The 15,814-nt window shown below is 59.0% G+C and overlaps 1 pseudogene; it reads left to right on the forward strand.

Annotated features, from left to right (window-relative positions):
• The first annotated feature begins 11,576 nt into the window (after positions 1 to 11,576).
• On the forward strand, positions 11,577 to 15,390 carry LOC135310602 (dual specificity testis-specific protein kinase 1-like; annotated as a pseudogene).
• Positions 15,391 to 15,814: the final 424 nt, after the last annotated feature.

Here is a 15,814-nt window from a genome sequence, read left to right on the forward strand (position 1 = left end):
CCCAGGTAGAAGGCAGTAGGGAGGGAGGGTGGATGCTGCTTTGCCCCGGCCATGGGGGAAGTCAAGTCACTTGCTGGCACTGGGAGGAGGATATCAGCCTCCCTCTGAGGCGCTCAGCAAGATGGTGCCTGTGATGGTCCTTTTTTGTGAGAGTCCAGGCTACAGGGCATCCACACAGATGCTCCTGAATGTCCCATGAGAAAGGACTTGCCATGCATCATGGTGTGACTTACATCCCAGGTGCTGGACTGGTGGTGACACACTTGGCTCACCCACAGCCTGCAGCACTGGGCCTCTCCTGGCTGTAATTACGCCAGGAGACCAGTTTGTCCAGTGCTGGTGCAACGAGCCACTGCAGAACAAGGGCTCACCAGGGTGGGGTGACCAGCCACCCATGACACAGGTGGACAGAAATTAGGCCACGGTAATCAAAGTTATTAATGGTGGCATGTGGTGGCATGCAGATGCTGCCTGGGAACGGGGCTCCAATGTGCAAGACACAGCAGGATCAAAGCCCTGCCCCGTTCATCTCAGCCCTGCCTTTTGCTGGAACCTGCAGAGACCCCAGGTTAAGGCAGCACTGCCACCACTTGCCCTGGCTCAAGTAGCATTTGCTTCTGCTGCTGCTGGCCTGGAAGCATTGGCCTCACACATTTGCCACTAATGTAGCTGAGTAGGACTCACTCTCTTTTCTGATTTTTTTACCCGCTGTGGGGTACAATGCTGCTGTGTGTGGACAGCTCTGCTCCCTTGTCCTGTTGTGTTGTAGAAAAGTCCCCAGGTAGAACAACACCACACCTCCTTTCCTTGCCCTTACACCATGTGTCTTCATGGCAGACCCTGGCACACCTTGTCTGTGCCAGACATGTTCACATACACCAGGGTGTGGGAAGGTTTTTTGGCCCAGGCCCCATGGAGCATGGCGATTCACTTCCTTGGAGGACAGGGTGCCTTAACTCATGGGAGAAGGAAGGAGATGAGAAAGGCTGGCAGCGCTGCTCACAGAGATCACTAAACCTAATGAGATTTTCAGCAGCCAGGAGAAGCAATAAAGAGCTGTGACTGAATCAGCTGCAAGCAGCGGCACGACAGCAAGTTCCATGCCAAACACAGTGCAGCTGCCTTCCCTCCCCATGCTGAGCCATGCTCCAGCCTGTGCTGCCTCAGCCTGCCCTGCCTGAACAGGGTCCGGCCAGGGCACAGGGGCAAGGGAAGGGGCTGGGAAGTGCCCCCAATCACAGGGAGTTCCCAATCTTGCTGGTGCACAGAGAGCTGATGCTCTGTTTTCCAGCCCCTCTGACGCCTGGACAGAGCATGACTGTCCCCATGTGGCCTTGGCATCTGTCCTGGTTTCGGCTGGGATAGAGTTAATTTTCTTCATAGTAGCTAGTATGGGGCTATGTTTTGGATTTGTGCTAAAAACAGTGTTGATAATGTGGAGATGTTTTAGTTGTTCCTAATTAGTGCTTATACTAGTCAAGGACTTTTCAGCTCCCCATGCTCTGCCAGGTGCACAAGAAGCTGGGAGGGGACACAGCCAGGACAGCTGACCCCAACTGACCAACGGGATATTCCATACCATATGATGTCATGCTTAGTATATAAAGCTGGGGGGGGGGGGGAAGAAGGAAGAGGGGGACATTCAGACTGATGGAGTTTGTCTTCCCAAGTAACTGTTACACATGATGGAGCCCTGCTTTCCTGGAGATGACTGAACACCTGCCTACCGATGGGAAGGAGTGAATGAATTCCTTGTTTTGCTTTGCTTGCATGTGCAGCTTTTGCTTTCCCTATTAAACTGTCTTTATCTCAACCCATCAGTTTCCTCACTTTTACTCTTCTGATTCTCTCCCCCATCCAGCTGGGTGGGGAGTGAGCGGCTGCGTGGTGCTTGGTTGCTGACTGGGGCTAAACCATGACAGTATCAGTGACCCCCAGGCAAAAGGCTCCAATGGACATCCAGAGCCCAGCATCATCACCCTGCTCCTCTGTGTCCCAGCACAGACAGGGGAAGGCAGCAGCCGCAGGAGGCCAGGCACTCAGCAAAACTCTCCTCTCTGCCTGGAGGTGGCCATGGCCACGTTTCCTCCTGGGAATGGCCCTGGCCTGTGACCTCCCTTGAACCTGTCCTATTTGGGACAGGCCAAAACTGTGTCAGGGAACCAACCGAGCGGTGAGGACGATTACAGGGCCATGCTCAGGCTGAGGAGTTAGAGAGATGTAGCCTGAGTGACTGCTGGCTTGAGGGTAGGGAGCCCCTTGCAGCACCTACCTCTTGCTCAGGCATCCAGGAAAATAAGCGGGGCTTCACAGTCTCTACTTGGGGGCAGGAGAGCAGAAGGGGCTGGGAGCATCTCTTTCACCCATGCTGCTATGGCCAGGGTGGGATGCACCCTTCCAGAACAGAAGCTCAGCGCTCACAGGGAAATGTTTCTCCAGCCCGATGCATTGCTTTCTTCCAGGTTTTCCTTTTGTCAGCTCTGGGATGGGTAAGGAAGCCAGGGCAAGGCTGAGGATGTTGGTTTGTTAATGTAGGGTCTCTGGGGTGGACTGTGTATGTGAATTTGTTCTGTAGGGTCTCTGGCAGGCACTGTGCTGAGCTATGCATGCCCTCACCAGCCTTTCCCTACACATTGCTGTGCTGCTTCTGAGTTCCTCCGTGCAGCAATGTCAAGCTGTGCAGATCAAAGGGCAGCGATGAACCACAGGTGAAGGCTCTTCCCCAAAGCCATAGGCCAAGACCCACTGAGCACTCTCAGCTCTGTTCCCTGCCCTGCTCTCCTGCAGCTGGTGGCATGGGTCACAGGGTTGCTCCCACCAGCTCAGCCAAGGCCAGTCCTGGGCAGCACTCTGATGTGGTCCGGCTCGACCTACCACTGCAGCCAGACCAGCTTCTTGGTGTCTCTGCTCCTGGCTCACATCTGGCAGATCCACAAGCACTTCAGGGATGCTGCATTGTGGCTGGGGAGTATTACTAATAGCCTGGCAAGAGGCAGGAGATGGAGCAAGGCTGGCACAGCCTCCTGGGGTGAGTGTGGAGCTGCTGAGAGCCCCATTGTCCAGGGCCAGGTCAAGAGGGCAAGGAGCAGCTCTGTTGCCTGCTGGGCAGCCTTGGAAGATGGGAGGTATTGGGAGATAAGCCGTTCAGGCTGGTTCAGGAGCAGGGTGGGAGATGCTGGAGGTGGTAGCATTTCCCCTACCTGTTTGGCATGAGGTGACCGGGTCCTGGTGACCAGTGAAGCTCCCCACAGTGCTGATTCATTGCAAGGATGTAGTTGTGCTCATATGGCTGCATGTCACATCACTGTGGGTCACAGGTGGTGCAGGCATGGCCAGAGCTGCCTGTCTCTCCTTTTCAGAGGTGGTGGTTGGGTTTTTTTATGTGTTCTCAATGTTTTCAAATTCACAGCCCACAGGGCTTCCAGCAGGGATGCACTCATCTGGGCTCAGGCGTTGGCTGCTCAGTCCCCTGCCACCTTGTTCTGTACCCTGGCAGGGGCATGGGGGCTTGTTTGAGAAGAAGCAGATCAGGGAGATGAGATCACTGCCCATCACTAAGAGACAGGGATGGGATGTGGATGCTGCCTCCACAGATGTCACGGTACCAGCACCCAGGCATGAGAAGCATCAACATGAGCTAACAGGAGTCAGTGAGCACTGCCCTGAACAGGCAGTGGTCCTGAGTTTCTCTCTGCAGGATGCCTTGACAGGACTTCCTATCTCTGCTGAGGTGCCTTGACCCTCAGGGGGCTACTGCTCATATGCACTCAAGGGAAAGGGAGAGGCAATGTTTGCTCTCCTTCTGGTCCCAGCTGAGCTACCTTTGCTCCTCTGAGTGGCTTCCTACACCACTGAGGAGCTGGAGGTCACCAGGATGTGGGCGCAGCAGGGTGCTCAGATCTCAGGTACCAGGGCTGAGACCAGGCAGGGAAGGCACCCACTGCCATCTGAGCAGCTGCAGCTGGCCATTGTGGTGGAAAGGCAGAGCCTGCAGCCTCCCATCTCCACACACAAACACTGACGTCTCCTCTCCATGCCCATCACAAGAGGTCCATGAAGCTGCTGCTGTCATTCTGTTGGGCCACTGTCAGTGGGACAGATGTGTGAGGCCTGGGAAGCCCGGGAATGTGGCCTGTTGCAGAGTGCTGTTCCCCATGGCTGCAGCAGCCTCCCTGGCACATGCCATCAATCACCCCGGTAGGTGAAGGCACCAAGCTGGAGCAGCACTAGCAAGGAAAGGAATGGGTCAGACCCTGCAAGACTTTGGCCTGTTCAGGGCACTGGTTGGGAGAGTCCCTTGGGAGGAAGTCCTGAAGGGCAAAGGGGCCCAGGAAGGCTGGGCTTTCTTCAAGAAGTGTTGCAGGCACAGGAACAGGCTGTCCCCAGGTGCTGCAAGATGAACTGGAACGGAAGACAACCGGCCTGGCTGAACAGGGAGCTTCTGCTGGGACTCAGGAAAAAAAAGGAGAATCTACCACTCTTGGAAGAAGGGGCAGGTAACACAAGAAGAGTACAGGGATCTCATTAGGTCATGCAGAGAGAAAACTAGACAGGCAAAAGCCCAGCTAGAACTCAACCTGGCCACTGTTAGAGATAACAAGAAATGTTTTTACAAATACATTAACAACAAAAAGAGATCCAAGGAGAATCTCCATCCTCTATTGGACGCGGAGGAGAACATTGCCACCGAGGATGAGGAGAAGGATGAGGTACTAAATGCCTTCTTTGCCTCAGTCTTTAAGTCAGACCAGTTATCCCCAGGGTATTCACCCCCCTGAGCTGGAAGGCAGGGACGAGGAGCAGAATAAACCCCCCATAATCCAGGAGGAAGCAGTTTACGACCTGCTGAGCCACCTGGACACTCACAAGTCTATTTGGCCAGATGGGATCCACCCGAGAGTGCTGAGGGAGCTGGCGGAGGAGCTTGCCAAGCCACTCTCCATCATTTATCACCAGTCCTGGTTAACAGGGGAGGTCCCAGATGACTGGAGGCTTGATGATGTGATGCCCATCTACAAAAAGGGCCGGAAGGAGGATCCAGGGAACTACAGGCCAGTCAGTCTGACCTCGGTACTGGGGAAGGTTATGGAGCAATTTATCTTGAGTGAACTCACCAGATATGTGCAGGACAACCAGGGGATCAGGCCCAGGCAGCATGGGTTTATGAAAGGCAGGTCCTGCCTGACCAACCTGATCTCCTTCTATGACCAGGTGACCCGCCTAGTGGATGAGGGAAAGGCTGTGGATGTTGTCTACCTGGACTTTAGCAAAGCCTTTGACACTGTCTCCCACAGCATCCTCCTAGAGAAGCTGGGTGCTCATGGCTTGGATGGGTGTACTCTTCGCTGGGTAAAACACTGGCTGGATGGCTGAGCCCAGAGAGTTGTGGTGAACGGAGCTAAATCCAGTTGTCGGCCGGTCACGAGCGGTGTCCCCCATGGCTCAGTGTTGGGGCCAGTCTTGTTTAATATCTTTATCAACGATCTGGATGAGGGGATCAAGTGCACCCTCAGTAAGTTTGCAGGCGACACCAAATTGGGCAGGAGTGTCAATCTGCTCGACGGTAGGAAGGCTCTGCAGATGGATCTGGACAGGCTGGATTGATGGGCTGGGGCCTATTGTATGAGGTTTAACAAGGCCAAGTGCCAGGTCCTGCACTTTGGTCACAACAACCCCATGCAATGCTACAGGCTTGGGGAGGAGTGGCTGGAAAGCTGCCTGGCAGAAAAGGCCCTGTGGTGCTGATTGACATCTGGCTGAACATGAGCCAGCAGTGTGCCCAGGTGGCCAACAAGTCCAACAGCATCCTGGCTTGTGTCAGGAATAGTGTGGCCAGCAGGAGTAGGGATGTGATCGTCCCTTTGTACTTGGCACTGGTGAGGCCACACCTTGAATATTGTGTTCAGATTTGGGCCCCTCATTACAAGAAGGACAATTGAGTTGATGGAGCGTGTCCAAAGAAGGGCAACGAATCTGTTGAAGGGTCTAGAGAGCAAGTAGGTGGTTGTTGGTCTCTTCCCCCAAGTTACTAGTGATAGGACGAGAGGAAATGGTTGTGCTTGTGCGGTGGGTTGAGTCCAAGATCTCAGCAGGATGGTAGGGCAGGCCCAGGATCTGAGCTGGGGTTTGGCTGCCTGAGCTTGCAAGGAGGATGTGGCTTGGCAGGGCAGCACAGGACCCATTTTCCTCCCACCTCCCTTGTTCCTGCTGTGCTTTCCACAGCCATGGGCACTTGCAGCTCCCTCCTCCATGTGGCTGCTGGGTCCTGCCTCATTCCAGCCTTAGTGGGCATGGGGGATGGGGAGGGGACCTGGGCATCTATGTCCCTACCCAGGTAGCTCAGCTCTGGTGAGCAGCTGAGCCAGGGCCAGGCGGGGTGCTGGGGTACTGCCACTGGTCTCTGACTGTGTTCCCAGCGTTAAAGCCAAAGGGCTCAGTGTCGAAGCCCTGGTGTCCCAAGCTTGCCCCTGGGTTGAGCCTTAGCCCGCTCCAGCCAAGCACTTCTCTTGGAAAGGCTGTCTGGAGCAGACAGGAGATGCTGGTGATGGAAAGATGCCCTTTTCCATAGGGGTTGTTCCCTGCCAATCCCTTGCTGTGCTGTAGAGCTGGGCCATTTTCCTTTGGAACAGCTGGTTCCCATTGCCTTTCCCTGTGTGATTTCAGAGGCACCAGGCCCACCCATTTTCTCAGGTACATGGACATTGCAGCGAGCTGCTTCTCCATCTCCAATAGACTGAGCAGATTGAGCCGGGTGTGTCTGTGCCAGACATTTTCTCTAGCCCTTAAACCGCTGTTGCACCTCTTCCCCAAATCCCTCTCTTTCCTGTGTGTGGTCTGCAGCAGACATGGGGGCTGCAGGCAGTATCCTGGCTTCACTCTCCCAGGGGCTGTATCCGGAGGTCTTCATTTATCCAGCTCTGTCCCTTATGCCCCACTGTCACACATCCTCCCAGAGATGCTGCTTCCCAGGGCACAGCCCTTCAGTACGCTCAGCCCAGAGCCCCATTTCCGTGGTGCCAGGGTGGAGTTAGCAGTTCCCTGTGCTGCCACCCGCCCGTCTCTGCTCGCTTCCTCGCCAGCCTTTGAGATTTTCCATTTACTCCCAATTTACCAGTGCAACTAATGACATAACTCCCTCCCTCTTATTTGCTGCCCTTCATCAGTGGACCTTGCCTTGTTTTACAAAGGAGGGTGGAGCAGCATGACACAGACAGCACAAATGGGGAAACTAAGGCAGCCAGGGAGGAAGTGAATTTGCCAAGGTCAGCCAGCATGGTGAGGCCAGGAGCAGCCCTGGCCCTGCTATTGCCACTCAGGAGCCCTAGGCACTGGAAACGCATTGTGCTGACTAGCCCAGGACCCACTGGCACCTCTCCTGCACTGTCATGGGGTGTGCTCTGGGCTTGCTGATGAGGGCTGGCAATGCCCTGCCACTGCGGTGCGACGCCAGTGCTGCCCCAGCTTCTGCTGTGCCCATGGTGCTGCTCCTGAGAGCATGGGAGGTGAGGACTACTGATGCTCAAGCATTTGTTGGAAGCAGGCGCTGCATACTCTGTTCCTTTTGCTTCCCTGGAGGAAGTCTGTCTTGACCAATTCTGCTTTTTCTGTGATGAGCAGGTTTTACAGTTCCACCTAGTAAAAGACCTGTTGCGCTATTGGGATTCCCGCAAGCTAAGACGCAGCCATTGCAGGCGACTCTGGGATTACCAGCAGTGCTGCCAACTCCCTTATCTGCCCTCCCGTTTTTTCCCTGCTGGGCTCCCTGTGTGACTGCCTTGCCTGCACCAAGCTGGGGCAAGGGGATGTGGGATGAGTGGGGTAATATGTGAGCCTGGCCATGGTGCAGGGGGTGCTTTGCCCTGTGTCTAGAGGGAGTGCTGACTGTGGGGAGGGAGCAGGCCATCTGCTCGCTCTGATTAGCATGCTCTTTAAATAAGACTTTAATTACTGCTGTTAAAAGAGCTCAGATCCCTTGTGCCCAGGCTGGGGCTGCAGCCAGCCCCATCCCATCCCCCAGGCCCGCATGATAGCAACAGATGGGATGGGGACCAACATGCTTGGCTGCAGTACCCCCACGAGACGCCCAACAGAGGGGCCATGCAGGGTGCTGGGGGCATCAGCAAGGGGCAAGGGCTCGCTTGGCTCCTGGGTGGGGGCCGGCAGCTTTGCCCCCACCCCCCCGCACCCCAGCACAGCTGTTCGTCTGAACTCAGCTCCAGGGAATGCGCTGGGATTCCTGGGCACCATGCCAGAGCACGGAGAGGCGAGGGGAAACACGGTTGTGGCTGGGGAGGCTCTGCTGCCCGTTCACTTCTCTGGACATCAGAGGGGAAGGAAACCCCCTTAACACAGGGATGTGTCCTGCCTGGGATCGTGGCTTGCTCCCTCCGCTGCTACTCTGCTTCTGTGGCTGGACTGGGTAAACTGGCCAGCACATGTAGGAGGCCGCAGGGCTCCCAGGGGAATGTAACTCCTTCCCTGCCAGCCTAGGCAGGGGCTGTTCTTGAGCTGCAGAGCATGCAGGGGAGACAGCAGGATGGGGCCTCACAAACAAACTCAGGGCACTGGATGCCCTTGAGGAGGCTGTGCCCCATGTGCATGGGGCTGGGGCTGTCCTGGGAGCCCCTGGAGCCCTCCCTGACCCTGGGGATGGAGTCCTGGAGCAGGGTGCCAGGGCAGCACTGTGCCAGTCAGGGGCTCCTGGGAAGGGGCTTTCACCGGACCTTCCCCCCCCAGGCTACAATTAGATGTTGTAGGGCTACACTTGGACCTAACCCAGCCTATTGCAATGGCAGGAGTCTTATTAACAAGGAATTAAGCCACAGGCATGTCCCAGCTATGTGGGGCTGAGCCAATGCCCGCCGGGGACTGTTCCCTGATGCTGGCAGGGACCCGGTCAGCCCCATGGCACATGGCCACTGAGTACCAGCATTGTGCGTGCTGCCCAGCATTCCTATCATGGGTACATGGTGCTGGAGCCTCACTGTCTGCAGCCATCCTGGTGGGGCTGAGCCTGCCTGCACCATGGAGCCAGGTCCTGGCACCTGGCAGCCGCCATTGCCAGCCAAACCAACCAAGCCAGTCCTGCCAGCCCCGCATGGTGTAGAAAGGCAGCGCTGCCACCAGGCAAGCCAGGTTGGGAGTGCTGGGCTTTACTGGGCAGCACCCAACACTAGGGACTTGGTGGGGCTGGGGGGGTCCCACTGGTTTTGTCCGCAGGGCCAGCAGTGGGGTGCTCCTGAGCAGGTTCTGTCCTGGACTGGGGCTCTGCGGGGAGCTGGAGGGGCCAAGGGAGACCCTGTCCACCCTGCTTTGGCCAGGCAGGTCCCCTCCTTAAAGCACGCACAGCCACAAGGGCCAGGCTGGGAACCCCATTTCTGTGACTGGTGCTGCCTCCAGCTGCCCCACATGTGGGGATAGGGTGGAGGGAAAGCAGGGATGGTGGAGATGGTGTGGGGGTGTTCCTTTCCCTGCCCGCTGGTTCAGGTGTGGGCTTGGGATGGGACTAACAGCAGTGCCAGGCACTGCAAGTGATGGGTTGGGGTGAGCCAGGTGGTGGGCATGGGGAGGACCTGGGGTGCCATTAGATGGGGCACCCTGGGTGCACATGGGGCTGGAGGAGTGTGCTCCCTGCAGCAGGGACTGTGCCATCAGCCTGAGACAGGCTCTCCCTGAGCCCAGGCACTTTGTCTGGTGCTCAGCGAGGAGGAGGCAGGCCAGGGGTCCTGGAAGGCTGTCTGGAGCTGGCCGAGAGGTGATGCAGGTGGCAGGTGTAACCAGAGTGGGGTGCCCACAGGCAGGTGGCTGCTGAATTATTCAGAGCCTCTCCATGAACTTAATGAGCTGGTGGTGGCACAGAGGTATTTGCCAGGCTACTGCCTCTCACTTCCACTCTGCCTGGGGCAGGTTTGGCTTTGGTGCACCCAGACGTGAAGGTCTTCATAAAGACCTAATTTCCCCCCCCCCGCCAGGCCTTTTGGTGGTGGGGAGCTGTTGCCCATCCCCTGGGTATTGGGCACTGGACAGGTCCCCATCTTAGTGTGCACCCCAGGACACTCCCTGAAGCAATGCCTGCCATGGGGTGGGAAGAGAGCCCAGCACATCAGCCTTCCCCACTGTGATGGGGGCAGGGGCCAAGCTGAGAGCAGGATGAGTGGCACTGGGGACCCTGCCTCCAGCCAGCCCCTTGTGCTTTGCCTGGGGCACAGGGGTGTGAGGTCGGCCAGTGGCTGGCACCAGCACAGCAGCTTCGATCAGCATCGACTAAAAAGGAGAAGAGTGGAGAGCTGACAGCAGTGCTGAGGAATGCCTGCACCTCCATGCATGGCTTGGTGCATGCTGGGGGGCAGCTGGGACCTGGCAGGGTGTCCTCCCCCCCAGTTGCTGCTCCAGGAGGGTCCCATCCCACCACCAGCACCTGCTCAGGAGGGGACCCCCAGCACTGGCTCAGGCCCCTGGCGCAGTGCTGGGGCACGGGATCCCATGCCCATCCCTCATCCTGCACGTGCCAGGGGCTGTCGGAGGACAGGGGTATCCGTGCTTGGCCACACATTCAGCTGCTGTTCCCTGCGGGGGGCCAGGCCCCCAGCTTGCATGACAGTGTTGGGCTGGGGACGGCTAAATATACAGCCTTGTCTGAGCGCAGTGCCCCATGGGGCTGGAGTCATGCACCAGGGGAGCGTTGGCCACCCCCGGGCCCTTTTCAGGGGCTATGTGCCCCCTCTGTCCTCCACCCCATGCTGGTGGGGTCTGGCTGGGTGGTACTGACCTGAAGAAGCTCTCCCTGGTGTGCCCCAATCCTGCACCTGCCTGTCTTTGCAGCAGGGTTGGGGTCACAGCTTGCAGGAGCTGCCATTGCTTCTCAGGGAGGGCTGGGCAGTGTAGTGTGGTGGAGGGAGTGTGACAAGCAGGATGCCCTGGGGAGGATGGGGTTGTGCATCATTGGCATTGGGGGTCCTTGGGGTGCTGCTGTGCTGGGAAAGCCCCCCCAACCCTAACAGTCCCTGAGGTTTCCCATACCTCAGGTGTGTGGGGCGCTTAGCTTCAACCTTTAGGGCTGGGTGTGGGTGCTGGGTGCAGGCTGGCATCTGGGGGCAGCTGTGGAGGCATGTGGGGCTCAGCTACCCCTGCACCCCCCTCCAGGTGCAGCACCGCCAGTCCGGGCAGATCATGGTGCTGAAGATGAACAAGCTGACCAGCAACCGGAGCAACATGCTGCGGGAGGTGCAGCTGATGAACCGCCTCTCACACCCCAACATCCTCAGGTAGGACCTGCTCCCCCACTGCCATCCCCAGTCAGAGCTGCTACTAGGGCTGGGCAAGCTCCTGGGGCTGGTCCCTGCCGCAGTCATCCTCAGATCCCCTCTGTCTCACAGGTTTATGGGGGTGTGCGTGCACCAGGGACAGCTGCATACGCTGACAGAGGTGAGAGTAGGGCAACAGCCATGAGTCTCAGGGTTCCTGCGGGCAGGGCCTGGGGAGGGGATGGCAATGGCTATGGGGACACTTTCTCGGCCAGTGGCACATGTGCAGGGCAAGGTCTGCTGGGGTCTGTGCCGGGGGGTGGTTGGAGGATGCGCTGGGGTGAGAGATGGGGACCCAGCTTTATGGGGGGGAGTGGGGACACAGTGATGCAATTGCCCAGCTCTTCCCATCAGTACATCAATGGTGGGAACCTGGAGCAGCTGCTGGACAGCCCTGTGCCCCTCTCCTGGTCCATGTGTGTCAAGCTGGCCCTCGACATTGCCTGTGGCCTGCACTACCTGCACTCCAAGAGCATCTTCCACCGTGACCTTACCTCCAAGGTACGGGGCATTCCACTGCTCTTGTTGTCCCGTACCCACGTTGCTGCCCGGGCACAGCTGTCAGGGGAGCAGGAGGCTGTGCTGTGCCCAGGGCATCCCAAGAGCAGTGGCTGGCAAGGCAGGGCTGGCACGGGTGGTGTGACAGGAGTCCTCCTGTGCCCCCAGAACTGCTTGGTGCAATGTGAGGCCAACGGCTACACAGCTGTGGTGGGTGACTTCAGCTTGGCAGAGAAGATCCCCACCTACAGGTGCGTGGGCAGTGTCCACCTGTCCATCCCCATCCTTGGAGTGGGGGGTTTACAGCCCACTTGGAGCAGGAGCTGGGGAGGGATGGACATTTGGGGTGCAGCTAGAAGGACAGAGATGGGGGACGGTGGGGTTGGTCCTCATCGGTGCGGACTCATTGGACGGATACATTTGGGTCTGGCTAGGAAAGGATGGAGAAGGGGATGGTGTGGGTGGGGAGACATGAGTTCATGGGGTGCATGGAGGAAGGTTGGCCCAGAAAGGGAGATGGAGATGGCGATTTGGGCTGCCCCAGTGGGAGGATGGGAGGTGGGATGGGAGCAGGGGCCTGCAGGCAGCCCCTGATGTCCTGCCATGTCCCCCAGCGAGGGCAGCAAGAAGGAGCCACTGGCTGTGGTGGGCTCCCCGTACTGGATGGCGCCTGAGGTGCTGCGAGGGGAGATCTACAATGAGAAGGTGATATGCTGTGATTGCTGCATGCAGGGCTTTCTCCAGGCTTACACCACTGGTGGTTTGCAGGATTTGCGGCCCTGGGGGAGGTCAGGCACATGGAGGGAAGGAACTGGGCATCCCTCAGGAGCAAGGTGGCAGGGCCCCTAGTATGGCTCCGCAGGGAGGAGGATGGTGTGGGTTTACAGAAGGGTGGGCATGTTGCTTCGGGTCTGCAGGGCCCCCCCCAGTGACTCCCTGCTCTCTGCAGGCTGATGTGTTCGCGTACAGCATCATCCTGTGCGAGACCATTGCTCGCGTCCCTGCTGACCCTGACTACCTGCCCCGCACCGAGGTGACTCCCTGGGACAGGGACAGGGAGGGAAGGCAGCAGGCAGCAGCACTGCGGCTAGGGCTGCTTCACCAAACTAGGGGGACCATCCTGCGTGGGGCAGAGCCCCATGTGCAGGAGCTGCCCCACGTCTCGGGGCAGGGGTGCTGTGTCCTAAATGTCTCCTGGCAGCAGGTGCTGCTGCCTGGGGAGGAATGCTCTCTGATGATAACTTGTCCTTGGAGCCCAGAGTCAGCCGGGGTGGGAGAAGGGGATGGTTGAATTCAGGCAGAGAGCAGGAGGGATCTGTGTCCCAGCATCCCCCAGCCTTGACCCAACTTGGGGTGCTGCCAGGTCTGCAGCTCTGGGTGATATGCAGTCAGTACAGCGGGTGAGGGAGGCCAGGCCACCCTGGGTCCCCTGGGCTATGTGGTGCCCCAGGGGACCCAACCTCACTCTCCCTCCTTTCCCTGGCACAGGATTTTGGCCTGGACATCACCACTTTCCGCACCATGGTGGGAACTGACTGCCCAGTGGCCTTCCTCCAGCTTGCTTTCCACTGCTGCAGTGTGAGCCTCCCATCTCTGCTGCCAGGGCAGCCAGGCAGGACAAGCAGCCTTGCCTATGCAGGGGGAGAGGCAGGGAGCTGCCTTTGCTGGGCAGGGCACCCTGGGGTGCTGGTGGGGGTCTGCAGACCTCACAGGGAACCCCTCCTGCCCACAGATGGAGCCCACCTCCCGCCCCTCGTTCCTGGAAATCATGCAGTGCCTGGAGAGTGTCCTGCAGCACCAGCCAGGTGCTGAGGGCACTGGGGCCACCCTCTTCAGCAGTGGGGAGACCCTGCCCATGCCTGGGACAGCGGCCACACTCAATGGTATGTGGGCACCCCAAGGACAGGCCATAGGGGTATGCAAGGAGGGGGGCTGTGGGGTGTCCCATCCTACCCTGGCAGACATCAGGGCAGGAGACGGGTTGCATGAGGTCTGCAGGATAGAGCCGATCTCTGTCTCCCCCGCCCAGGGTGTGCCCCTGGGTTGTTGGGTGCCCAGCACCCTGTGGCACCCCATGCCAGTAGCTGCTGGCAGCTGGTGACCCACTCCTGTGCCTGTGCCCAGTGGTAGCCGGGCAGGCAGCCAGCCATGCTGAGCAGTTGCCCCTGCACAAGCTGGGGACACAGTACCTGCAGCCAGACCAGTGCCTGTCCCACAGCCAGTCTGACATGTTCCCCCACAAATCGCCCACCCTACTGCAGCTGCTGGAGCCTTATGGCAGGGCCAGGACCAAGGAGCTGCCACCCTGCATCAACCCCTTCTCCTAGCGTGAGGACCTGAAGGGAGGGAAGATCAAGCTCTTTGACACACCAAGCAAGTTGGTCATCTCACTCACCTTCAATCTGCTGCCCCCTGCCCTGCTCCAGCTCAGCACCCCCGTGATGCCCAAGCCCACCATGGAGGTGCAGTGGGACTTCTTGGCCCCTGCCACCACCTCCCACAAGTGCCACTCACTGCCTGCCTCCCACAAGCTGCCCCACCGAGGGCCTGGTGCTGGGCGTAGGGTCCCCTTGTCCCATCACCAACCCCCAGCCCCCTGCCCTCCTCCTCCCCCTGGCATGGAGACAAGCCTCCCCCCCTAGCCCTGGGGCGGAGGAGCAGATGGACTGTGGCCCCAACAGTCCTGAGCTGCTGCAGGTCACCCCCAACAGCAACTTCATCCACACGGCAGCCTCGGGCACCCGAACCTGGCAGCTGGAGCCGCGAGCCCCCAATGGGCTCCTCTTCAACAACCACATGGTGGTGAGCAAAACCCTGGCTTGGGGCAGCGGGCTGGAGTACGGCTTCTCTAAGCTCAGCATCCCCTGCGCGGCAGCACTGGAGCAGACGGAGCATGCAACCATGCTACCTGAGCACGGCTCCAGCACCATGCTGGAGTAGAACAAGGTGCTGCCCTGCCCCAGCTACTGCCTAGGTCCCTTCAGCTTCAGCTTGGCCTCTGTCTGCCACCGGCCAACACCCAGCCCACCCAGCTACCAGAACCTCAAATGCAAGACCAAGCGCCTCCTCTGCCACGACCGAAGCTGCCACCAGAAAGCCCCAGGGCCGGTGCTGGCAGAGCCCAGCCTGAAGCTGCCAGAGGCACAGCCCTAGTGCCCGGGACCCCTGGGGAGCAGGGCTGCATCCAGCCCCCCCCTTGGACCCCCCCTTGTGGCCGCAGCACCAGGCAGGTGCAGGAGCCCAGTGTGTCCCTCAGTCTGTCCTCACTTGCTCAGCACCTGGTGGCCGCAGTGCCCCATGCTGTGGCCACCATGGTGCTGCTCAGGTGCCTGTCCTGCCAGGATTGACCTCAGGAGTCTGCGGGGAGCCCCAGGGGTGGGCTGGGTCCTTGCTGGGGACTGAAGCGCAATAACACCCCTGCCTCAGGCACGCTCCAGCACTGCCCCGGGCAGCAGGGCTGGTCCCCTGCAGGGCCCCCAGGACTCAAGCCCTGGATGTGGGATCCCTCTTCCCCAAGGGCCCACCCGTCTGCAGGCTCTCACCAAGGGGTGTGCAATGAGTCAGGAGCCCCTCATGGCCCCCTAGGCCATGGGGTGAATGAGGCTGGGCTGGTGGCAGAGGGATCAGTGTGTGTGTGTGTTGGAGGACCCTGTGGGTCTGGTGGGTGTCCCCATGCTTCCTCACAAGTGTGGGGAGCACACCCAGTCCCTGACATTAGGAGAGGTGTGCAGGGGGCTGGGAAAGGGGCGATGCCCATAGGGCAGTGCCCAGGGAGGATTGCCAGTGCTGGGGTTGGCCCCTGCCCACCCAATAATGAGGGCTGGGTGCTGAGCCAGCATGGCACCCTGTGCCCCCCTGGCACACAGGGTCAGGAGTGGGGTGCTGGCAAAGGGGCCAGGGTGCCATCCTGCCCAGCATCCCATCCCAGAGTCTCACAGGTGGCTGGGGGGGGGGAAGGGCCAGTGGATAGTGTGGCCAGGCTGCCCAGCCCCTGGCAAGGGTGGGAGCTGACT

This window comes from Phalacrocorax carbo, chromosome Z (genome assembly GCF_963921805.1).
Source record: "Phalacrocorax carbo chromosome Z, bPhaCar2.1, whole genome shotgun sequence".
NCBI classification, from domain to species: domain Eukaryota; kingdom Metazoa; phylum Chordata; class Aves; order Suliformes; family Phalacrocoracidae; genus Phalacrocorax; species Phalacrocorax carbo.